The 25,455-nt window shown below is 40.3% G+C and overlaps 1 long non-coding RNA gene across 5 annotated transcripts in view; it reads left to right on the top strand.

Moving 5' to 3' along the window:
* Positions 1–25,455, top strand: part of LOC129190996 (uncharacterized) — a 107,602-nt gene that overhangs the window by 20,163 nt on the left and 61,984 nt on the right. For 2 of the 5 annotated variants that reach the window (XR_008573125.1, XR_008573124.1), the window contains exon 2: positions 13,348–13,400. This is a non-coding gene — a long non-coding RNA (uncharacterized LOC129190996). Of the gene's footprint in view, positions 1–2,510; positions 2,691–13,347; positions 13,401–14,324; positions 23,749–25,455 lie in introns of those variants that run through there. The other 3 variants (XR_008573128.1, XR_008573126.1, XR_008573127.1) reach the window with 3 other exon arrangements.

Raw genomic sequence — 25,455 nt, 5'->3', positions numbered from 1 at the left:
TTTTTTTTTTTTGCTGATATTGGCCCAATACCCGATATCAATATCAGATTGGGACACTCCTGAATAATAATTACAACATGGGCTACTTCTGTGGTTGTAATCCAGCTAAAACTCAACTCTGAACCCTCTAATAAGCTTAAAAACAGCATTTAGTAAATCGTGAACAGGTTTTCAATGCCATAACCACCAAAATCCTACATTTATAAAGAAGGAATCCTGCTTTGCGGAAGGAAATTCACTTATCACTGGAACCATTCATTCATTTATTCATTCTTTTTCTATGCCGCTTAATCCTCACTGGGGTTGCGGGGGTATACTGGAGCCTATCCCAGCTGACTTTGGGAAAGAGGTGGGGTACACGCTGGACTGGTCCCCAGCCAATTGCAGGGCATATACAGACAAACAACCATTCACACCTATGGACAATTTCATGTTTTTGGACTGTGGGAAGAAAGAGGAAAAAACCCACACACGCACGAGGAGAACATGCTACCTCCTTACAGAGATGCCCAACGGAGATTCGAACCGTCTGTGTGGCCAACATGCTAACCACTTGGCCACCGTGCAGCCTTCACTTTCTAACTTTTTCTGCAATCTATTTTTCCAAAAAGACACAAATTGATATTGTTGTTTTGTTTGTTTCTCATAATGCTATGACTACATCTTTCTTCAATAGTTCAACTTGCTATTATTTTCATAAAATTACTTTTTCGCATTAGATTACAACTTTTTTCTCTTCATATTTTGACCTAATCCTTATAAAATGACTGCTAATTTTTTTTTAAAACAAATCTTGTTAAATTATATTTTTAGAATGTGCAGTGGGCCAAAAAAATAACAATCACAGGCCAAAAATGGCCCCCAAGCCGCACTTTGGACACCCATAGCGTAATGGACCAGCTCTGATTATAATAAGGAATTGTCCATGTTCTCTCTCTTTTTGCTTTCTTTTTTGGTAAAACACAAGCACTAAACTTTCCTCATCACTTCCCCAGTTGAAACACATACTGTACACTCCCACAACTATGTTAATAGAGGCATTTCATTTCTTGGGTTGGGTTTCTGTAGTCCCCGTGACTGTGTAGCTGCAGGGTGCTCTCACTGTCAGTGCTGTAGTTTCTTTATGGAACCAGCAGATGGGGAAAGGAATTGTCTTCATGGGATGAACTGATAGATTTGCAGCCACATGATGGAGGTTTCCCATGTGTGTTAGTTGCTTACATTAGATTCATGTGAAGCCTGTTGGTGGAAATAATTGTGTAAGATCAGAATTTCCCTTATTTTATAATGCAAATGTCTATGATAGATAGATAGATAGGTAGATAGATAGATAGATAGATAGATAGATAGATAGATAGATAGATAGATAGATAGATAGATAGATAGATAGATAGATATTGATCTCTTGGAGATCAATAAAGTATCTATCTACTTTATTGATCTGAAGTTTTTGTTGTTTACTTATTGTTTGAGTACACAAGGAACACTACTTTCACTTTCTTCATTTCCTGCAAATAACATTATTGAATTGAATAGATTACTATGAGTACTGTGAGTACTATATATCATTCAAAATGTGTGCTTCAGTTCTGTATTGATATGTTTTATGACTGCAACACTTTGACTCAAAGCATCTCAGACTCCCTCTGATGTGCTGATTTCAAAAATCCCAAAATGAGATTTGACCTTTCAAATTTCATCCTTGAACTTATTCATTGCGGCTGAAAATTCCCTCTCGCTGCCACAGAGCGAATACACGGGAGTACATTGAGAGTTTTTCCAAAGTACTTGCGGCTTTACTCTATCATGTTTTATCAAAAAAATATAAACAGCATGAATAAATCATGCTGTTTTGTGTTTGAATATGGCCTATTATTAGTTAGATAAAAGCATATTTAAGCAAATTTGATATATTATTTTACATGTTCTCTTATTATGTCTACTATATTGGGTATTACGAGTGTAAAGGTGAATGTGGGGGTGTTATTTCATGTCAAGAGGTTTCTAATAATGTTAAAAAGCATATTTAGAAGGTTTTCTATGCTCTAACTACAAAAATATTAGATTTATAAGTAAGGAACTGTACTTCGCGGACATTCACTTATCGCAGTCGGGTCTGGAACCAATTCACCAATATAAATGAGGGAACACTGAAGATCAAATAAATTAAAAAAAACCTAATCGAAATGCCATTAATCCATTCCGGATCGCCCAAAAGCCAAACCAAAACCCGCATTTTTTTTGGTGACATGTTTTTAAACAAGAAAAATGTACTTATAGTGTACTGACTGCAGCAAATCACTGTAAAATAGCTAGTTCCTTCCCACAGATTATAGCTTTCATCACATTATAACCTGCAAGCTGCCTCTCCATCAACCACGGCCCTCGGTAGAAAAAGTTTGGACACCCGTGTAGTAAGGAATTGTGTTGGATACATTTTTTCACTTCATGCACCTTTGCATACATGCACGTCGTAAGAGTCTTCTATTTTGTACAGCATCTACAGGAAGTGATTTCCTTCCCTGTCCGTCGTCCCCCTCGGACCCCCCCAAATCCTCCCTCCCCGGCCCCCACCGCCTTCCACTCAGCTACGCAGTGTAAACGCAGTGTTCCAGAGGAATGTTGGACTCCCTGACCTCCACTGCAGTTCACTCGGTTCAGCCTGGCCGGGCTGTGCTCCAGCATCAGCAGTAAGCAAGCAGCACCCCCTCTCCTCCCGCCCCTCTCCTCCTCTGTGTTTCCCCTTTCCAGAGCCCCTTCACTCCACTCTCCCTCTTCTTCCTCTTTGCACCACCTGCTCATTTTGCCTTGGCTCCTCTTCCTCCCTGTTACTCCAACTATAAACTCACTATAATCCCTCTCTGCCCACAACCTCTTTTTACCCCATTTTGTCCGATTCCGCATCCCTGAATTTACCCCATTGTTTATTTCCTTTTGTGTTTCCACGTGTTTGTAGTTTTCACAGTCACAGTTAGTGTTCATCTATTGTCTATTGTATTTTATTTATTATGAGCAACACATCAAAATATGGATAATAAATAGCTGCAAAAAGACAGAAGATTTTGTGCTGAAGTAGGGGTGGTTAATACACGGCTAATATTGCCGATGCTGATACTAATACCAATACAGTCAAACCTCGATTTTTCCAACACGTCAGTTTTTGTATGATTTGACAAAAATGTATGCCAAAAGTTTGCCCCGTTTTTCCTATACTGTCTCGTTTATCGTACAATATTGCGCGTAACCAACTAGTCTGTTTGCCCTGCGTTTCGACTGTATCACACAGTTGATATGCCAGAAAAGTAGTTTGTGTTAGCTCCTACAATAACAACGGCGCTACGTTTTGCAGGTCAAGTAAATGGAGCAGTGTTGGAGATTTTTAGAAGTTTTTTTTAGAGGGCTTTATAGGTGAATTGCATGAAACCCATTACGTGCATTGTTAGCTGCCCTGTGCTAGCAGTTTCACACATAAAGTATATAAAAAAAACAAATTTCTGCACAATTTATTACTACTACTAATAAATTAGTAGTCGCTGATGTGCTTTTGCAGTCTAAAACACACAGAAAAGGGAAACACACGTGTGTTCATGTCTCACCTAAGGATTGTGGATGATGGGCAACATTTCTTAAAAAGTGCGGTTTTCCTTTAAATCTGCGTCATGAGTAAACAATGGCAATTGAAGAAAGAAGGACTGAATCTAAATCTAATAATTAAAACATTTTATTGCAAATGTTGATCCTAAATCAGAGGACAACATCTACAGTAGGTCAAGCTAGCAGGAAGGTTTGGAGGTGAATTTTATGGGCGGATCAATTTCTTGCCATATTCCTGTATTTGCTGTTGGTCCCAGAATGTCCCAGCGAAAAGCGCTAAATTAAGCAATTACAGTAAAAGAAAATCTACTAATATTACTACTACTATTGTATTGTATATCCTGTGTTCAAGAACTCATTCTCTGAGTTAGTAAACAATATCCTAATACAGTATATAAATACTATGAACAACACAATGCCACTGGGCGCATTAGCTTACAGGCCATCTCTATCCCCCACCCCCACTATCTATGCTCCCTCAGCCCCAGTACTCCAGCCAGAGCGTTCCTAGAAACAGGATATAGCTGGAGGCTGTTCTATCTCTGAGCTGTGAGGTGACGTTACGAGGGCTACAAGTGCATACAGCTGATGGCTGGGTTCATTACAAAGGTGTCAAGATGACCGCAGCAGACATGTTTCCTGCTCGGAGTCTGCCGTGCTTAAACTGAGCCTCAGTTCACTGAGTTTAATTGCTGTAGGACACAGATTATAAATAAATGCAGCCAGTCATTGCAGGTCATGCGATGCTTCAATGTCTGGGATTAGTTCTGTAGCAAGGCAGCAGGTCAGCAGCTCGTATCACCAGGTACTATCATTCAATTGATGAATAACAATGAGCTCATTCATTCAAATAAATGCATGCCTATGGAATATTTAAGAGGAGACAGCAGCTGCATTGTTTACATGGCTCGATATGATGTTTTCATGTCCGATACTGCAATGTTGTATATCTTGCAATATAAATACCAACATGTTTCCCTCCTTTCTTGTTACAGTAATAGCATGCATGTACTATGCTTAATATAGACATTGAAAAACACCATGTTCAAACTACAGTAAATATTCCATTCCCCTGAAGGAAGAAATGAAATTGCCCACAACATGACTCAAGTTATGCAATACTGCTGCTGCTTTTTATTTAAATGCACACAGCTTTCTTGCTTGGTTACCATTAGTGATGCACGATACCAATGACTTCCTTTCCGACCCAATATTGAGTAAAATGTAGGCCGGTATCAGCGATACCAATCCGATACTTTGTGAAAATACACCAAATGTGTCTGGTAAATTTGAAAAAGTAGTGGATTCAGATTTACATCTAGTGTGAGGTCTCCCACCAGCTATGTATCCGTCCCTAATGGAATTTGACCTCCTTTAGGGGGCTATATTTGTCCCTTGTGGACATTGCTTAAAGCTGCCAGCAGCGTTGAATGGCCCTCGCACAAAGTCTATCCATCATACACTGTATTCTTCGTCATACCAGGATGTCATCGGCATCACACATAAACGACATTATTGCCAGAACCCAGTAGGGATCGCGATAGTAAGTCACTCAGGACTCAAACGCACCACGTGTACATGTACACCACCAGGGTATACAAATACTAGCCTACCTAAATGTCTACCTAAAAATGCAACACACGGAATACTGCACCTGCACTTTTAAGGCACTCACAAATGTAACATAAATGTACTCACTTCTACATGAAGAGTACGTAGATTGTTTATCACAGTGGTTCTCAAACAGTGGGGCGGGATCACGGTGAACTGTCAGGAGAGAGTGGGAAGCAGGGAGGACTTTCATTATTAATGCACATGCCAACTTGTATGGATTTGTCGTACTCAGCTGGCAATTTGACTCCTGAATACGCTTGTACGCTTCACTGCTCTCCATTTTATTGCATTTCGCTGATTTCAGTTTCGAGTTCAGTCTGTACAGTACAGATAAATAGACATGATCAGTTTCTCAATAGTATTTCAAATCAGGGAAGGTGGGGCACACAAATATTTCTGTTCCCCATGACAAAAAAAAAACTGAGAACCACTGGTTTATGAAAACATTTCAGCCTACTCAGCTGTGAGTCTGCTCCTTCTTTCGTGGGTAATAATGGAGGCTGTGCTGAAGAGGCACTTGCATGGTTGCAGTGGATTGAATGACTGTTTTTGGTGGCTGACCTTCCTTCTTAACACTATTTGACTGCAAAAATGAATACTCCTTACTGTAAAGTTTTTTCCAAATGTTTTGATCAAATGTGTGGTGTTGAAATGTTTTACTTTTTTCTTCTTTGTTGATTCTGAGTATTGAACCATCCGTAGTCAGAGCATCCCTTTATGCTTGCCAGTATTGTCATTATCTCTGATCGGCCACTGTTAACGTTGCATTTGCTAAAGTGCTTCTGTCTTCTCTTCAGCCTTGATAGCAGGGTGGAGGGCCTGTGTTCACGAGGCTGTTTTTGTTTCATTTTGTGAAAACACAGACTGTTTCTTTCTGTACGTCATCAGTTTCAGCTTAACCATGGTTATGTGCACACGATATTCTGGTTTAGGTTCGTATTCTTCCTTAAGACAACCACAAACAATAAAAATATTCCCATTTACATGTTAATCAGCAAATTCTCAAATTGTTGGTAATAACATTGTTACTGTATTACACAGACTAATAGCTGAGTGCATTGTCAGTGATATAACAGTTATATAAATTGTCAGTGACACACACACACATATGCACAGCTTTCTGTCCGCTCGGCGACGCTGTAAAATCAAGCCTTCAAAATAAAAGAATGCCCCTAAAAAAAACATGATTGCGCCACAGTATTACAAAGTTACAAATGTAAAGTTTTCAGTATATTTGCAATATTATTGCATTTGGCGTTTGTAGTGGTGCACAATTGCACTTCATACTGTAAGTACTGGGAGTTGTTTGTGTACATATGTGTAATATATCTTGTATGTTAGGCTCTCATTAGCTCATGAAGTGCATTTAAACCCATTTTGTAGTACAATGGTACAGTTTTTTTTTTTATAATAATAATAATCTAATATAGTATGTGTAATGTGTGTGGTTTGATATTAAAATGCGTGTGTAATACACAGCAGCAGTGGGAAGTAATGGTGCCCTAATGAAGTACATATTTTTGCTCATTTTCTAAATTGGATATTATATGTAGAGCATTACTGACCTCAGGCAAAGCAAAGAGAGACAGTAGAATGAGAGCAGTGAAAATATGGTGTACAGAGAAGAAAGGAGACTGCGAGAGGGAAGCAGATTGCTCGAAATATCGCCTGCTAAATTATTCAGCTAGGCTGGAGTCTGGAGGTGGATGGATGCTTACAAGCTAGCATGGAAAGCTGTGAGTGCCTCCAAAATTGCTGATTGATTGCTGATCAAGAAACATAATTGTGGCAGGACTGGGAACGACGGTGGCTGCAAAGGCCACAATTGAAAATTGGAACCATAGAAGTCATCTGCAACGGAAATGTAAAAAGATGATACAGTGCAACTTTTATGGATGTGCGTTTATCATGTGTCAAAATGGAAAAATTGAGTAGAAGGCGCTCAAATTGGAAGTACCTGATATGGGATGATAGCATGGGATCCAAAACACCACAGACTATAAAGCTTGTCCACAGACCTGTGATGACAGCACCTCTCTGATAAATGACCTGAACAGATTCTTTGTACGTTTTGAGGCCCACAACTGCACTTCTGCACAGAAATATATATAGGATTAATGCTCACAGAGCTGGAGGTCCTCACAACATACCTGGAAGCATGCTGAAGGAATGTGTGGATGGACTGACTGGTGTCATCACAGACATCTTTAACATGTCACTGAGTCAAGCAGTTGTCCCCACATGCCTCAAAAGGACCACCATCATCCCAGTTCCAAAGAAAACTTCACCAAACTCCTTTAATGACTATTGCCCAGTAGCACAGACACCAGTCATCATTAAGTGCTTTGAAAGGTTAGTCATGGAACATATCAGATCAACGTCATATCAGATCCCTCCCTCCTGGAGCAACAACACCGCAGCGCTGTCCAAGGAAGCTCAGCAACACCTCTACGTCCTCGGCAAACTTAAGAGAGCCAAAGTCCCGGTCGCCATCATGCGCTCAAGTGTAAAAGTAACTATAGGGCTGTTATTTCATGTCTAGAGGGCTCTAATAATGTTAAAAAACGTATTTAGACAGTCGTAAACAGGTTTTCTATGCTCTAACTACCAAAATATTCCATTTATAAATAAGGAATCCTTACGTCATGGAAATTCACTTATCACAGTCGGGTCCGGAACCAGTTAACCACTATAAATGAGGGCTCACTGTAACTTCATTTATTAAAGACAAATTACAACTCTATGAATACCCGAATTTGAAAGGATGGAAAGTGTTGATGCTTGATTTTCTCAAGAATAAAAAAGAATTTTGTACAGTGGCAGCCGTCGTTTATGTCAACGCCCCTTGCAATGGCTGACTCACGTTGATGTAAGCGGTTGTCGACAAAACCGAAAGTGAAACTAGTCATTGCTTGCACATTTACTTGTGATTTGTGCCAGAGAATTGGGGGATAATAAATGATTTTTAACCTAAGGCAGTTTGTTGACAAGGTTTTCTCCATTTGTGTATATTTTTATTCTGATTCTTGTGTTTTCATAGGATATATTATACTCCCCTCTAACAGAGCTGCATGTGGAGTCATATGTCTTGACTACAATGACAATAAAGCTAGCGTGCTCAAATTTTTCTTCCAGTGGCTAAAAATAAATAAGGTACATTTTGTTAGTTGCTGAGGTAGAATCCAGGTTAATACTGCCATTCTTTTATTTTGAAGCTTACTTTGCACTGAACAGGACGTCACTGTGTGCATGTTTTGCCGTTGTCGTTACACGCTACTTCGCAATAATGATTAATTTAACAATACTACACACATGTCGATTTAAAGCGTCCTATTTTTTCATAGAAATGAGCCCTTTGGCTCTCAAATTTTATGTCAATAAAAACTGTAGACTATGTATACCAACGTCGACGCAAGCAGGAACTTTTTAGTAATAATAAGAACACGTGGACCAGTTTTTACCAGTGCCAATAATCACCTCACTGTTTGAAGAATGGGACAAAATGATTGCCAGATTCATTTGGGAGGGTGGAAAAACCCAGAATCAAATATAAAACACTTCAAATATCTGAAACAAGAGTAAATAACCTGAAAAAATATGACTACACAACACCTTGAGCAACTGCTGTTTTTCCTATTGTGGTAAAAGATGCAGAGCAGCATGTTGTTCATGTAATATATTTTGCCAACGTGGAATACACAGTATTGGGATAGTGTGCTGAAAGAGATAAAACAACCTTCCCAAAACATGTAATGTCATATCTTGCAAAGGAAAACACTGTCTGGTTGAAATTCTTCTAGCAGCTTCTTAAGAAAGCACTGAGGTGGTTTAAAGACGACCTGTCTACTCTGGATATTGATCAGTGTATGAGAACGGAGCAAAATCTGGGCAAAAATGTTCACTGAAAACCCAATCTTACCAGGCATGAGAAAACTGAAGTTCCACTATACTGTATTTTCCATACGCTTCGTTTGTGAACTGTTTCAATATTTCCTCTGCATCTTTCTTATTTTTTTTTACCCCATTTTTCTTTTTGGACCACATGCATCATACATGAGATCCAAGACTATTCATAGATTCACACACACACACACACGTGCACACACACTCCAGAGTGTAGGGCTCTGGGGAAATGAGGAAGCGATGTGCCTTCACCAAGCAAGGTCTGTCTGGTGCCATGGCAACCAGTGCAGATTACCCCACTCTGTCAGACGGAAGAAGAGTGAGATGGACACACACACACACACACACACACATCAACATGTACAGTATATGCAAAAATATGAAGGAACGTTTGTGTGCAGGTTGAGAGGTCACACCTTGAGCTCATGCACAAAATGTGTAAAGTATTTTTTTTGGCAAGCATCTAAAATTGTACAAGCAAAAGCAGTGAATGAAGAGGTTAGCATGGTGGTGAGAATGAAAAACAGGGGTAAGTGGGAGGGGTTGGTATTGCGATCAAAATGAGAACGCTGCATGGCTGGGATGCATAAGGAGGCCTGAGACACACACTTTAGTCGAGTTAAATATACATCAAATATTTCACTGCGTAAGACGGAGGGCTTGATGTGCATGCTTGTTTGCAAACGCGCAAATACTGCATATGGATCACACATGGGACAATTTATTCAGAGCACTTTGTTGTATGCAAATAAACAGTACAGTACAGTATGTCAGTGGTATTGAGAAGGGCCTCAAAGTATTCCTTCCACCATCCGACTATATCCTCAGTCAAGGTCAGCAGGCTTCCGTCCCCACTGAAAACAGTGTGGACCGGGCACTGCTTCCCCTTTTTGAGGCGTCGGACTTCAGAGGCACCAGCAGCTTCAAATACCTGTTTGCTGCTTTGTAATGGCTTTTTAGCAGGTGCGCTCTTGATTCGATACATTTGTCTGGAAGAAACCTTTCCCGTTATGCCTTTATCAGCACAGTCCTGGCTGTCATCTGAATCAGCCACAAATTTCCTCATCGTACGAAAGTTTTTGTGAAATATTGAATGTTTGCATGCCTCGCCCAAAGCATTGCAAGATTTGACGTTTATTTGTCAGCAGAAAGATCCTTTTTCTTTCACATATTGCTTGAAATCTGTGGCATGCGTAATAATGTGGAACATAATTTTTAAGTATTCTTTTAATTTTTTCCCATCCGGCAAACTACTTATGACAGTCGTCTGAGATTGATATCAGTAATCCAAAACAGCCCCAAGACACAATGCCATCCATGAATTTCGTTGAAAAACAAAAAACGTTATGTTTAATAATGTTTAACTAAAATATGATCAGCACAATAATTTGGAACACAGTGTATATCATGTGAGAAACTTACAGAGGATGAGACTTTGGGTGGGAGAGTACATCATTTGATGGCGTCCTAGCAGGACTTCCTGGTGTCATGCAGCGGGGCTCCAAGTGAGAGAGCAGTCGACAAACCCGGTGTCTTCTACGGCTGAGAGAGGCTGGTCACCTAGTCCAATGAATTCAATTATTTTTCAGGTTATTTGCTTTAGACTGCTGACTTGCCACGCACATACGAGCGAGTGTCGAGCATTGGCTACATTAGCTGCCGTTTGACTGATGATCACATCGTGAGCCTCAAAAACTCGGCATACTCAATCAAGTGTTTGTTCTTCAAATACTGTATTTAATTAAAGCTTTTTAACGTGCTACCCCGAAGATATTTTTCGTGGCATGTTTTTCAGGGTGCAAAATTGATATCACTCAGAAAAATGTAAGTTCCACACTGCAGATATGAGTGTTTCGAGTTTGGCACGCATGTGCAGTGTGAAGGAAAGTAGGCGGGGGACACTCGCTACAGGCTGCATGCTGCAGAGGTGATCGGCTTTTGCGATCGGCGCTGAAAAGCATTTATCGGCATATGCCAATGACATGCTTCACAAATTGTCCGATTTTGATTGGTAGCCGATCAATCGGAGCATCCCTACTTCTTAGCATTAATGCAACTTCTGTTGTTGCATGGTTTTGCACTGTTCTTCGTATCTTTCTTTCTTTTGGCCATCTTCTTCGCCAAAAGGGTTTGCTCTGCAGAATTAGCTAGCTGACTATTTGATAAAAGGAGAGAAATTTACTTCCTGACCTCTCAATGACCGCATTATCCATTAATAATCAAGGTTTGGTGTCTGACCCGGAAAATATCGTAAGGACAGTTGGCATTGGCTGTGGCCACCCGCATTGTGGTAGAAAATGGATGGATGGATTAAAATCCATAGGAAAGTTTTATATTTTGAAGATTATTTTTAGCAGTGTGATTTCTGTAATGTTTTACTTTAAAATGTCAGCAAAAAATGTTTAAATAAATAAAAAGAAACGTCAGAGAGCCAGATGCAGTCAAAAGAGCCACATCTGGCTCCCGAGCCATAGGTTCCCGACCCCTGGTTTACATCAACAAGGGCACAAACTAAAGCTACACAAGCTGAAATGAAGTCAAATTTTGTAAAATTATATGGATACAATTAAAAACGGACCTGTTTAATAAATGTCAGAATGATCCCAAAGAAGACACTCCATGTGTGTAGAAACGCACAGCCGTATTTTAACACCAAAACTTCATTTTTGTACTCACAGATGAATTGAAGTAGACTGAAAATCATACGTGTGTATGTAGGTAGCAGAGGTGTGGACTCGAGTCACGCGACTTGGACTCGAGAATTTGGATGACTTTGACCATGACAATATTATCAAAGTCTTGCATCTTGAGTTGGTCTTTAACGTCGATGACTTGGGACTGTACTCGGACTTCAGTCTGATGACTTGAAAATACTTGAGATTTTCAGCGAATGTGTTGAGTAAAATGTGTCCACGTTCAAAGTATTTAACGAACTTGACCGTTATTATGTCATTTCCAGCAAGACAAGACATTTTCCCACAGAATCCGCCTCATTGAACGCATCTATTAACGTCTAGTCAGGTTTTAAGAACAAACAACGAGGGCACGGATAACATTTCTGTGCACTGACTAAATCCTAAATGCTATGTCAGCACTTTATTTCTGTGACTAAGACTTTTGGCTACGGCAGTTTTTGGAGAACTTGATGCGACGTCTGTTCCAAGAAGCATGTGGGTGGATGTCAGAGCCAGGAGTGGTGACGTGAGCCGCTTCACTCACACATTTTGACTACCTTTATCCAAGTCTCAGTAAGCACTGCAAAACGCACCTTTTGATGACGTATAGCTCGGATATACGCAACCTCAACATTCAGACTGCGGTAGCTTGGCTACATATTGGATTTATATCTACATGCGAATGACGCATATGAGCAAAAAAATCAGAATTGACCTACAGTGTGAACGTAGCCTAAGTCTTGTCAGACTGGTCTTATTTAAAAAAAGAAACCAATTCAAAATGCATTCATTGCATTTGTCATGTATTTTAATCCAGTGTTCTCTTGTTGAAATAGAATTTTATTTTGGTGAACACTTAACAGTGCTCATGACTAGTTAGAGCTCGAACATTTTCAGCTTATGACTTCAGACTTGATTTGAGACTTTGATTGGACCTGCATGTCTTAATGCTTGCGACTTGACTCGAGACTTTTACAATTATGTTGAGATTAAAGACGAGACTTACTTGAGACTTGTAAAACAAAGACTTTCTAACACCTCTGGTAGTTAGTAAGTGACTGACACAGCAGCTGCAATCTCCACGCAAGACATAATTAGTGTCCTAATTAAACAACACTGTTGTCTAAAATACGCATCTCTCAATCCACACATCTCATTATAGTTGCACATTACATACAGACACATTGTCCAAGGCAGAAGCATGTTAGAAAGTATTCCAACAAAAAGCAACCAGTACGCTCTGTATCGTTCAATTTGTGTGCCTAACTGCGTCACGAGCTCAGCGCAATGAATTCTTGTGGCCACTCGGTGTCGCCAAAAAACCCAACCACAACCCCACTAACTTAAATATATATTTTGATATATAAGTTACACCTGACTACGCAGGACCAACAACACTATAAAAAATGCAACTCACAGTCCACGAAATAATACAATACAGTAATACGATTTACAGTATTTGCGTGCAGCCTGAAGGCTGTTTGCACTCTACAACACACTTGTATTGGTCGGCATTTTACAAATTCATGTCATGTAAATCTCCCTTTTTCTTTATGCACAGAAGCTGACAGGACAGAAGTGGACACAGCGTAGTTGGATACCTGGATGTAAACTGTAAGTGCACAAACTTTATGTGATTGCAACGTTTTTACTGCGGCGTTTCCCTGTTGCATGCGTTTTAGGGTATTCGTGCATTTTGGATTTTGGATCATTTCTGTGTTTGGAGCACTGCAGCACCGTTGCCCTTGTAATAAATAATACATGATAATAAATAAATAAATAACCGTAAATTATAAATAATAATAATAACAATAAATACGACACATAGTTAATTAATTAATTAGTAATCATTAACATGTTATTATTATTATTATTAATTAAATTTTTAATGTTTTAATATTACAATGATGATTTAATTAGAATCATTATAATGCATATTAATTTATAAATATAATTATAAAGATACAATCCCAGCATTCCAGCAAAACTGTGATAGCTAAAGATGTTTGCAGAGTACACACACACACACACACACACACACACACACAAACACACACACACACACAAACACACACAAACACAGCCCTTTCGTTTCTTCAGCACTGGAGCATTATTGATCTTCTCTTTAGATTTGAAAACCATAAAATGTTTGAACTCCACATAAAGTTAGTTATACCCTGACCTTACACCGTCTTACATTTCTATGAGGCATGTAACTCTTTATGTACATTTTTTTTGCATCCATCCATCCATCTTCTATGCCGCTTAGGCTCATTTTTCTGCATCTTAAAAGAAAATGCTGTTTTTTGGTGATAGTTTTGATGAAATGAATGGAAGTATTTTATTCATTCAACATATTGATTAAACATAAGGTCAACGAGAACTTGAGATGTGAAAATCAGTTAGGATTACAAATTCTTTTAAAACATGTTTTTCATGTTTCATTGGGTGCACCTCGCTTTTGCAGTCTTTGTCAAAATGATAGTGCTTTTCTTACCCTGCTCAAGGTGATGCTATGTTTATTTGCCATTCTCATAGTCTGCCTCTGCAGAGGGAAGGAGGGGCGTTTCAGGACAGAAAATGCAGCTGTGTTTGTGTGTGTGTTTGTGTGTGTGTGTGTGTGCTGATTCCGGGTCATGCCATCCCCATGCTCTACCTCATGGAGTGCTGCCAATGCTGACGGCTGCTGCTGTGTGTCTGGCACCCCCACCCCCTTCCACTGCAGGGAACTGATTAAGTGGAAGCTCGACCTCACCTGCTGTTGCCAGCCAATACCGATACACTAGATGCTCCATTCAGCCAATACCAAACCAGGAAGATTTGGCAAGGCTGGAGACAAACCAGCACACCAGCAAACCAGCAGCCCTTTTTTTTCGGCAGTGGAGAGAAAGTAAAACAAATGAGGAGAGTGGTCAAGAAACGTGTCGAAAAAGCGGGCTAGACTGAGGATAATGAAACAAACAGATGATGGAAGTGTGAGGGACGATACCTGCCAAAAAGGAAGATGTTGAAAAGAGGGAGAGATGGGAAGAAAGGTGTGCTGAAGGGGGAAAGAAACTGGTTCAAGGACAAGCACACAAGGAATGATTCCGCCTAACACACACACACACACACACACACACGCAACAAATATTCTCAGGTGGTGTATTTTTGGCACATCGTAGGCTTCATATGAGGAAAACTGCAATGATCTCTTTGGCTGGCTGATGGGCTGTTTCAATCCTAATGTCTCTTTGGCAATTTAAAAAAACTAAATATGAGTCATTTAACCCATCATTTTCCATACCACCCGGTGAAAATACATGCATTGAAAATGCATCATATTTAGAATGTTTAGGGAAATTTTTGTTGTTTGTTTGCATCTCCATCCATTAGTTTTCTATGTTGCTAGTCCTCACTGGGGTCGCGGAGGTATGCTGGAGCCTAGCCCAGCTGACTTTGGGGGCAGGGTACACCCTGGACTGGTCGCCAGCCAATCGCAGGGCACTGTTTGCATCTCACGTGATTAAAATATGTTAGTATAGCGCAGTGGTTCCAAACAACTGTGCCAGATCATCAGGTCTTCAAATTTAACATAATTGGTCAGAAAATAAACACAGGTTGTCCTCGGTTTATGGAACTCTGCAAATGTTATGTTCACAAAAATCATAAAACTCTTTAAGACTACACATAACTGGCAGGTGGCTACAGCATCCTTGAGCATGTTAAAGGATCTGCGTCTATGTAAGTGAGTGATAACAACAGCGTAAGTGGTCTTATTAATGCGATGGAAAGGTTGATACTGCTTTGGGCTTTATTTTTGTATTACTTGTGATTATGTTTTATTACTTTACCAGGCATAACAATTAATTATTTTCCACTAGGTGGCAGAGGGTACCTTGGGGTCATACAAAGATGGACCAGCACAAACACGGGGTGTAAAAAGAAGAAGAGACCAGGAATAAAGCACTGACATTGGTTAATAACACGTTACACGTGCATGAAAAGTATGAATGTTAAAGAAATGTGTGCAAATCACCTTCGCATTACACAGTTGTCATTGAGAATGAGACTTTGTGTTGTATTAATAGTCAACAAAAAATGAAGGTTTCACCAGGATATGGCATTTAACATTTAATGTGCTGCTGTTAACATTTTAGCAATTAAGGAATTACAGTGCACCAATTTTATGCACAATATCCCTTTTTCCAGGGGCTCGTTAGTATGTGGATATACATTATTGGTATTGCTTGAGTTTATTTAATTTCCTAAGACCGTGATTGTAGGGTGGTGCTGCCCTTTTTGGCTTTGCAACTTTCTCTGGGACGGTCATGACTGTCCCCAAACCAAACAGGAATCACTTTTATAAAATCACATTTAAAAAAAGGGGCGCTTCAGCTGCTGTTTCTGTGCCATTCTCCATTTTGAAAGCTTCGTGTGTCTCAATTAGACACAATATTTCTGCCGACAGACTGCCTCACTTGAACATGAAAGCCTGGGCTTAAGGAAGTCATCACACACCTCACCAGGGGAAAGACTCACACACACATGCATGCAAACCCTAAAAATAGATCGAGGCAGCTCTCCTACAAACGCTGGTTAATGCTCCTACCCCAGACAGTTTCATTTGCATATCTTTAATGTGTTTCGTGAGCGGCTTGCAGTGTGGTTGGTTCTTTTTGTAGCAATGCAAAGCTAAAAAGACTTATTGTGGTAATTAGAGGTTTTGGTCATTTCTGTAACACTATATCTGGTTTGTCATAGTGAAGAAAGTTTTAAGTCTCTTGATGGTAAGGGACAGTCATCCCTAAAGCTCACTAACAAGTAGCACTTTCTCTTATTCCGTAGCATCAAATCAACAGTAAGCATCAAAGTCTCCCATCCATGCAGACCTTTTAGATGCAGAGAAAAACTATTCATTTTGTATTTTTCTAGCAAAATGGCCCATGGTTTCGGAGTTTAAACTACACACTCAATTTTGAGCCTGTAAACAAACAAACAACAAATAATGCCATGCTCCCTTATTCGTACAACATCGCAATTTTCAGCTCTGCAACACCATTGTAAAAGGGTTTTTCCAATAATCAGTTAACTTTAAAAATGATTAACTTGGTTAAAAACTGCCACACCAAGAGATTGAGTCATCTGATCATCATAACTGTTTGTGAAATAGATACCATTACTAGCACAATTGCATGTGGATGTGCTTATCATTGAAAAACAAAACATGTGCAAGAGCAGGACTATGTGTGACTCGTGTGTAGCCAAATGGGTTCAGTTCCTACTTAGTGACGGTGTGAGTGTGAATGGACTTCATACAGTATGTGCCCTGTGATTGACAGGCGACCGGCTCAGGGTGTTTTCCGCCTTTCGCTGAAAGCCAGCTGGCATAGGCTCCAGCTTCCCTATGACCTTGAACAGGATAAGGGGTAGATGCACAGATGTTTGTTGTTCTGTCTTTGAAAAGGTTAGCAGATTTTATTTTAAACCTGCTCTAATGGATTTATTTATTTTTCCCAAGGGGGAAGACTTTAAACACAACAACACATACATATTTAATCTTAATGTGCTGTCAAGATGAGAAAGTTATTTGTACCTCCGCTAACCACTGACAAAAAAGGATTAACAACACATATTTGGAAAATTCTAATGTTCTGCAGCAAAAAACTGTGTCTTTTTTACATGGGAGGAATAAGCCGTCATTTCCCCTCAAAATGCATGTTTCAAAATAAAACATCTATGCCTCCTTTTTTTCAAGAGCTACTTTGACTTCAATTCAATTCAAAAATATCCAAATATGGAGGACCTTATAATTCTGCTCACAATGAAATAAAATAAATGTAACACAAAATCACAATGTTGCAATGTGCCAGCCAGAAGCACCCTGACGACTCATGGGTACCTGAATGAGAGCCTCCAAACCAGTGTCGGATCTTCTGCAGGTGCAGTGGCCCTTTTGGTGCCTTTTGGTGCATGACAATGCCCCGCATCATGACATCAGCAATTCCTGGACACGATCCTTGTGAGCAGGCATGGCCAGAAGTTGTATGGAGTGCATACAGGTCTGTGGAGGACATACAATACAATACAGGCCAAGCCTCACATGTCATCATGAAAAAACATCCATCCAAGCTTTTTCTATACAGCTTGTCCTCAGTGCACTGAGTTGGATGGTGATTTGTGTTTGTCAGCATGTGGCCAATGTAATGTTTGCAGGAACATTTATTATACGCCATTACTTTGGATCAGAGACGCGCAGTCAGGGATGGCAAATTTAAAAAACCTAAGGTGAGCGTCTCTTCTCGGCTTAGAAGGTAACCCCTTCTTAGGCTACCGTCTGAGTGCCCTCAATGAGTGAACTGAGTTAGATCATGGCGCCTGCCAGTTTCTGTTTGTCAGCATGTCACCAATAATATAATGTTGCAGAAACATTTATTATACACCATGACTATCTATAGCCTGTGGAATGTCTTTAATGTAAGTGTGACATCATTATTCTTGCTAATCGGACTCTAAAGTACACAGAAATGTCATGTGGTGCCTGCGTCATCCTGAAGGGATGGGGGTGTGCATGAGCTGGAAGATGCTTGTCACTGCCGTCCTTCCATAGTGAGGAAAAGCCAGCTTTTTTCACAGCAACACCGTCTGGAGAGCAGTGCATTAAATATATTTTTATGCTCTGCTGAATGAATGAAGATGGAGGGATATACACCCAAGCTCACCAGGAGGTGATCAGACTTTTACAACAAAGTATCAGAGTTTGTCCTAGAGGAGGATAGGGTGCATGTACTACATATACAAATAAAAGTAAGACCACAAATGTTTTTCAGTGAACCAAAACAAAAGAAACGGGACTAAGTGTTTGAAAATTTGATTTAACAAAAGTGAATTATTCTCTTCTCTTTCTTGTCATCCTTTTACTGAACAACCTGTATTAACATTAAAAAAAAACAACAACAAAGGAGTCAGTACCTCACCAGCCATGAACCCAACCGCACGACACTGCTTCAGTGGGTTCATGATTTGGGTGTCTATATATGATATATGTGATTTTGTTTGCATTCACTGGGCTCTGTGATATGTCATATATAATTTATTTTTTGAGCAGATACATTGACCTGAATATGGATTTGGTCACTAGAGACAAGGGCCTTGTGACTGATCCTCTTTAGCCTAAGGGATGGCTGAGGTCATGGTTAGCTGCTCGGTCCAGCTTTGAATGAGGGCGACATGTAGCCAGCAAAACCTTCCCTCAACTGCTTGATGGATAGAGAGCTACTTTTTGTGCTACGGTGGTTGCGAGAGATCAGTATCGTAAGTCAGTCAGCTGATTAACCGGCTAGCCTCAGGATGGAAAACTCAAGGACAACTTGTTCTCTCTCCCTGGATTCACTGTACCCGGCAGGTTTAAAAAAAAAAAATGCATACTGAACCACAAAGGCTGAAACAAGGTTATACTGAACAGTCAGAGAGGTGGAATGCATTCATTAATGTTAGTTTGAGGGGTCTCCTTCGTAAGTATTCAGTGTCCGTCTCTATTTTATACACGAGCATCAAGCCACCCCTGAGGCTGTCATTCTCACTGCGCATATCCATTTAGACGAAAAAACAATATAGTTTAAAAACAGAACAATTTGATGCAAATCGATACAGTGTACAAACGATATGATTCGATACGATTCTACAGTTAACATTTGTTGATGTAGACATTGATCTTACATTATAAAGTACAGAAGCCAGTTCTATAAAAGTCCCACGACCTTAATGAGGATTAAGCGGCATAGGAAAAAAAATGTATTAATGAATTCTATAAAAGTGGCCTTCTTAAAGTATTTTCTAATGTGTAAAAGAACACATCATATCTCCAAGCAAGCCATAAGGCACTGGCAAAAATCAAGTGCAACATGTTTTTGTTTGATGAGATGTATGTAAAATAGATGAATAAAAAACATAAAATAAAATAAAAAAACAAGTCTTAGCCTTCGATCCAATCAATATACCGTGTTTTCTGGACTATAGGCCGCTCCAGAGTATAAAGTCGCACCAGCCAAAAATGCACAATGTAATATATAAGTCACATTATTTGGAGGGAAATTTATTTTATAAAATCAGAGACCAAGAACAGACATTTCATCTTGAAAGGCAAGTTATAGTAATAATAAAATGGAGAACAACAGGCTAAATAAGCGTCTGTTAACGTAACATATTAAAACAACCAGCAAAGTCATCTATGTTCATTGCTTTGGCACCAACTTGGCCGTGGAGACGTAACTGCACTGTTGACAAGCCTCTCCCAGCGGCACGTTGTTCAAGCACCCGTTTGTGAAGTTGTTCCTCTAGCTGTGGCCATCTCGCTTTTATCCTGAGATAAGCTTTTTTTGTTTCCTTCATTGCAGTTCGAGTATCCTGCGCTTTTCGCCAGTCCCTCACAAGTTTCTCGTTCACTCCAAACTTTCTTTCTGCTGCTCGATTACCATCTTTAACTGCACTTGTGGTCCGTCTTTCTCAGTTGTCTTTATAAGCTTTATAAGCGTGTGCAAATAGACTATGAACAGGTACGCAGACGGAATAAAATGACATTCCAAACCATAGAAGAAGAAAAAAACGGATGTGCACAAGTCCGTCGTCTTCCGCTTACGAGAAGTAGAATTACTTCTGCAAGTCATTATGGAGAAAACTTCATATCATGTCTTCTGAATGCTTTATATTTGTATTTTCGTTCATTTTCCATTTTTATGCTTGAAAATACTTGTGCCGAGAAGACAGGCAATTTGCTTAAATATGCATTTGAAATATGCATTTTTTTAGTCAGTTAATATTCAACCACAAAACAGATAATTTATTAATGAATGCATTTTTGTAAAACCGCAATTGAGCGAGCGCGCGATGTTCAAACTGCATTGCAGAGAGAGACAACTTTAGTGTTTTTTTTTCTTCTTTTTTCGTACAAGTTCTAGAGTGACACCAACGATTTCTTGTGTGTTTTATCATACTTGGCCAATACAAATGATGTTTCCTGAGTCACCCTGGTATTGTTCATAGGAGTATCTGTGCAGGACATTTGCAAGGCAGTGATCTTGGTTTGTCTTACACTTCAGTAGGTTTTGTTAGTATCTGCCAGTGTGGGTATACATGCTTCAGTCAAATAGATTCTAGGTACTGCAGTACTCGCTTTGTCATTCATTCTCCACTTTTCAGCCCATCTGACTGCAGTCATTCTGTCACCTGTGATTTCCCCTGTTTCTGTACAAGAGTCTTCCAAGCTATACAAGCCCCCGTCCAGTGGAAGAACGCGAGGCACGATGCCAGCCAGCCAGGGCGCCAGTCGGGTAGAACATCAGTAGCATTAAAGACATGTTATCCACCCAAGTGGATCTGCCTGGCTTAGAGCCCTGATCCCCTGTGTGGGCCCCTCCACTCAATGCTGTCCCTCTATTCCATTAGACCCTTCTTGCTTTATCAGCGTAGCACTCAGACATCCAGTGTGCTGCTTTATGTCTCTTAAAATACGCACACAACTAAATGACTTGGGTGCTTGAAATAACTACTTTCTCATCTCCAGCCAAGCTACCCTGTCAGTCAACTCTTTAAAGGGACAGGGACTGGAAAACAGGAGAAACAGAACTGATGTCCACTTGTTTTATTAAAGAATATAAAGTCAACTTTTATCCCTCCATCTTGCACGCTAGTCCCTTAGATCCTTCAAATGGCACGATATGCTTTGTTTTATACCGTAAATAGCTACGGTACATAAGGGACGTGGGGTCATTGGCTAAAAATATATTTTTTCCTGTTTGGTTTCAGAATTTACATCAGTTGTGTCGGGAATTAACGGGAATTGCATTGTTTCATGGATTCACTTTTCGACTTCATTCTATATTGATAATGAAACTGCCCTTTGTAAAGATACTACCGGAACTGAGAAGGGTAGAAGGAGTTTCATTGAGTCTTTGTGGATTTAGAAAAAGTGTACGACAGAGCGTGGTGAGAGAAGCTGTGGTACAGCATGAGGAAATCTGGGCTGACAGAGAAATACTGTATGTTAGAGTTGTACAGGAAATGTATGAGGGCAGCACGACCACAGTGAGGTGTGCTGTCGGTGTCACAGATAGATTTCAGGTGCAGGTTGGACTGCATCAAGGATTGGTCCTGAGCCCCATGGACAACAATGTTGACAGATGACATTGTGATCTGCAGTAAATGCAGAGAGCAGATGGAAGGAAACCTAGACAAGTGAAGGAATAAGCTGGAGGGGAGAGAAATGAAGGTCAGTCACAGCAAGACAGAATACATGTGTGTCAATAAAAGGGTATTAGGTAGAAGTGTGAGGATGCAAGGAGTAGAGGTGAGGAAGGCGGAGGAGTTGAAGTACTTAGGTTCAATTGTTCAGAGCAACGGAGAGTGTGGAAAAGAGGTCAAGAAGCGAGTGTTGGCAGGGTGGAGTGGGTTGAGAAGAGTGCCAGCATTCCTTTGTGACAAAAGAGTATCAGCAAAAGTGAGGGAAAAGATTTACAGGACGGTAGTGAGACCACCCCTGGTGTATGGCCTGGAGACCACAGCTCTGACCAACACACAGGAGGAGGAGGCAGAGCTGAAGATGCTAGATTTTCATTGGGAGTGATGAGAATGGACAGGATTAGAAATCACATCAGAGGACGTATACGTCTCAGTAGACGTCTCTCAAGGTCAGAGAAGCCAGACTGAGATGTTTTGGCCATGTGAGAAGGAGGGATTGTGATGATATTGGTATTGGTAATGATGCTGGAGATGGGGCTGGCAAGGAGGACAAAATGGCAGAAGACCATCCACCCATCCTTTTTCTATGCCGCTTATCCTAATTAGGGTCACGGGGGTATGCTGGAGCCTATCCCAGCTGACTTTGGGCGAGACTGGACTGGTCGCCAGCCAATCGCAGGGCACATATACACAAACAATCACTCACACTCACATTCATACCTATGGGCAATTTAGAGTCGCAAATTAACCTAACATGCATGTTTTTTTGGAATGTGGGAGGAAACCGGAGTATTGGGAGAAAACCCATGCACACACGGGGAGAACATGCAAACTCCACACATAGATACCGAAGGAAATTCAAACCCAGGTCTTCCAGATCTACTGACTGTGTGGCCAACATGCTAACCACTTGGCCACAGTGCAGCATGGCGGAAGACCAATGACAAGATTTCTAATGTGTTTAGAGAAGACAAGCAGGTGGGAGGACTGACAGAGGAAGATGCAAAGGACAGAGCAAGGTGGTAATCCCTCAAAAATTTGATATGAATCATATCAGATCATATTGTGGTCAGTTTTACGACCGATAAACGTGCTCCAAAACGCTGGTTATGCAAGGGGGGGATTGAGACGTCTTCCTTCAATATTTTTAATCTAATATCACACCTCTGGAAGAATCACTCGAAGTCGCACGCAGTGTTTTAGCACTTTTTTAATAACTTGTTACATATTGCAGTATTTGTCTGATTTTGCACAAACAGAAGCATAATGTGTTCATTACATGACACTAGTTGGAGAGAAGCTGCTGCTGCTGATACGATATCGCGTTGGACATATTTGATATCGGTAAGAAAGCCACTATTGATAATCTCTAGAATTAATTCATCATGGGAGTATTATTTAAAAACCTTCATTCAGCAATATTTCAAGCTCAAAATATGGTCAAGAGCTGTTAAAAATGAATAAAACTGACCTATTGCACAGCTTATTTCTGGTTTGAATGCATTCATCGGTTGCCTGTCCGCTCATCAGCAGCTGGTGCAAAGTGAGCTGCTGCTGCTGCTCCAAACAAGCTCTTCCTGTTAGCAATAAACCAGTGATGAATTCATTTGCGTTTGTATGAGAATGCACAAATGAATATTTAGGAATTGAGCAAAAATATCGTTATAAGGGCGTTCCTGCCATGTCGGACAGACATGCAGGGATCGGCGGGCGGGCTGCTTCCAGATGCGTACAAACAGCAAGCCGAGCCAAGCAGGGTCAGATGAGGACACACATACACACTGAAAGGGGGAGAGGGTGGCAAGGAGGGAGGAAGTGATCATGAGGAGGAGGAGGGAGTACAAGAGAAAGAAAGGAGAATGATAAACACTCCCAAGTCCTGGGGTTTGGGTAGTAATAAATAATACTATGTATCATTGTAATATCTATCCATCCATCCATTTTCTATACCGCTACTCCTCATTAAGGTCGCGGGGGCATGCTGGAGCCTATCCCAGCTGACTTGGGGCGACAGGCGGGGTACACCCTGGACTGGTCGCCAACCAATCGCAGGGTAATATCTACCTAACATATAATTTTACAGGCATCATAGGACATTACATTCTGGATATAATTTCTTTTGGAGCAATTTTAAACCTGCATGAACACTTGGGAATCACATTCATTACATCTGGAATTCATTCAAATACTTAGATGCATTTGGTACCACGGCCTTCAGTGGGGACTTAATCCGCATCTTAATACCACCACTATTACGTCACAATTATACAAAGCATAGCATTAGAGAATTGGGGATGAATACCATTATTGGTAAAGCAACAAACCCAGTTAATCCTTTGTCTTTGAATACATCGTCACTAATAGGCTTCAGTAACTTTTCTGCTTGTAACCTCGAGCATTGCATAACTTCCGCTGCCTGAATATTTGGTTCTTGGACAGATTTACAAGACAGCTATAAACCTCTAGCAGTTCACAATCTATGTTTATCTACTAACATGGCAAAAACATAAAACATTTAATAAAATACATCAAACTCACCAGATATACTGATTATTGAAGGACAAAATCTGTCATTCTTTCTAGATCACTTTGTTGAACAGTTTTGCTCTGACCAACCAATCATAGGACAGACGAATGCTGATGTTCTTGTTGGCCTGCTAGCTGGCCCTGTGAGGCGAATTTGAAATTTGATTGGTTAAACAACAGCTCTATTACTAGTAGTGTGTCTGTAACGTGGGTCAGCACTACTGATTCTGATGGCCCTGGGCAGATTACATTGACATGGCAACACATAGATGCTGAAATCTGATTGGACAAAAAAAATCGAATCGCATATTCACGTACGGAAAGCAGTGCCGCCAAGAGACATGCTACCAAATGAAGATAACAGACTTTTGGGAATAAATGAATACAATTTCATGAAAAAAATACTAGAAGTTAAGCTGCAAATGTAGGTCAGTGCTTCTGATAGTGTTTAGGCCAGCAGAGAAGGCTTTGCTAGCCCTGACGGTACACCATTGCCACCACAAAAAAATGATGTTTATTATATATTATTACAGCATATTGTTAGTGCTTTTATTATTTGTAACTCATTAGGATGGAGAAATAACCGCATTCCCACTGCAGCTATCCTTCATCTTCAGTTTCATCAGTTTTTCACCAATGTGTTTGAGCGTGTATCTTTCATTTAGATCCACCAGCTTGTCGGTTATTCTTCCACACATTCGGTTCTTTTGAATCGCCGCCTCAAAGTCCCGTTGAATATAATGCTCTGTAAATCCATTCAAAAGAGTTTGTCCACTTATTGTAGTGTTGCGTATCAAAATAACGCTCCTGCCCGCCTGGAACCTTTGCAGCTACTAAAGGAACCTTTTGACCTGGGTGTTTTTTAATAGAAACGTAGGGGCGTATTTGAGGGTACCAGGGTATAAGTAAGTGGACTTTTATATCCCCA

Source organism: Dunckerocampus dactyliophorus, chromosome 12 (genome assembly GCF_027744805.1).
Source record: "Dunckerocampus dactyliophorus isolate RoL2022-P2 chromosome 12, RoL_Ddac_1.1, whole genome shotgun sequence".
Taxonomy (NCBI): domain Eukaryota; kingdom Metazoa; phylum Chordata; class Actinopteri; order Syngnathiformes; family Syngnathidae; genus Dunckerocampus; species Dunckerocampus dactyliophorus.
The sequence above is the reverse complement of the archived record's forward strand: the minus strand, read 5'-3'. Positions and strand labels throughout refer to the sequence as shown.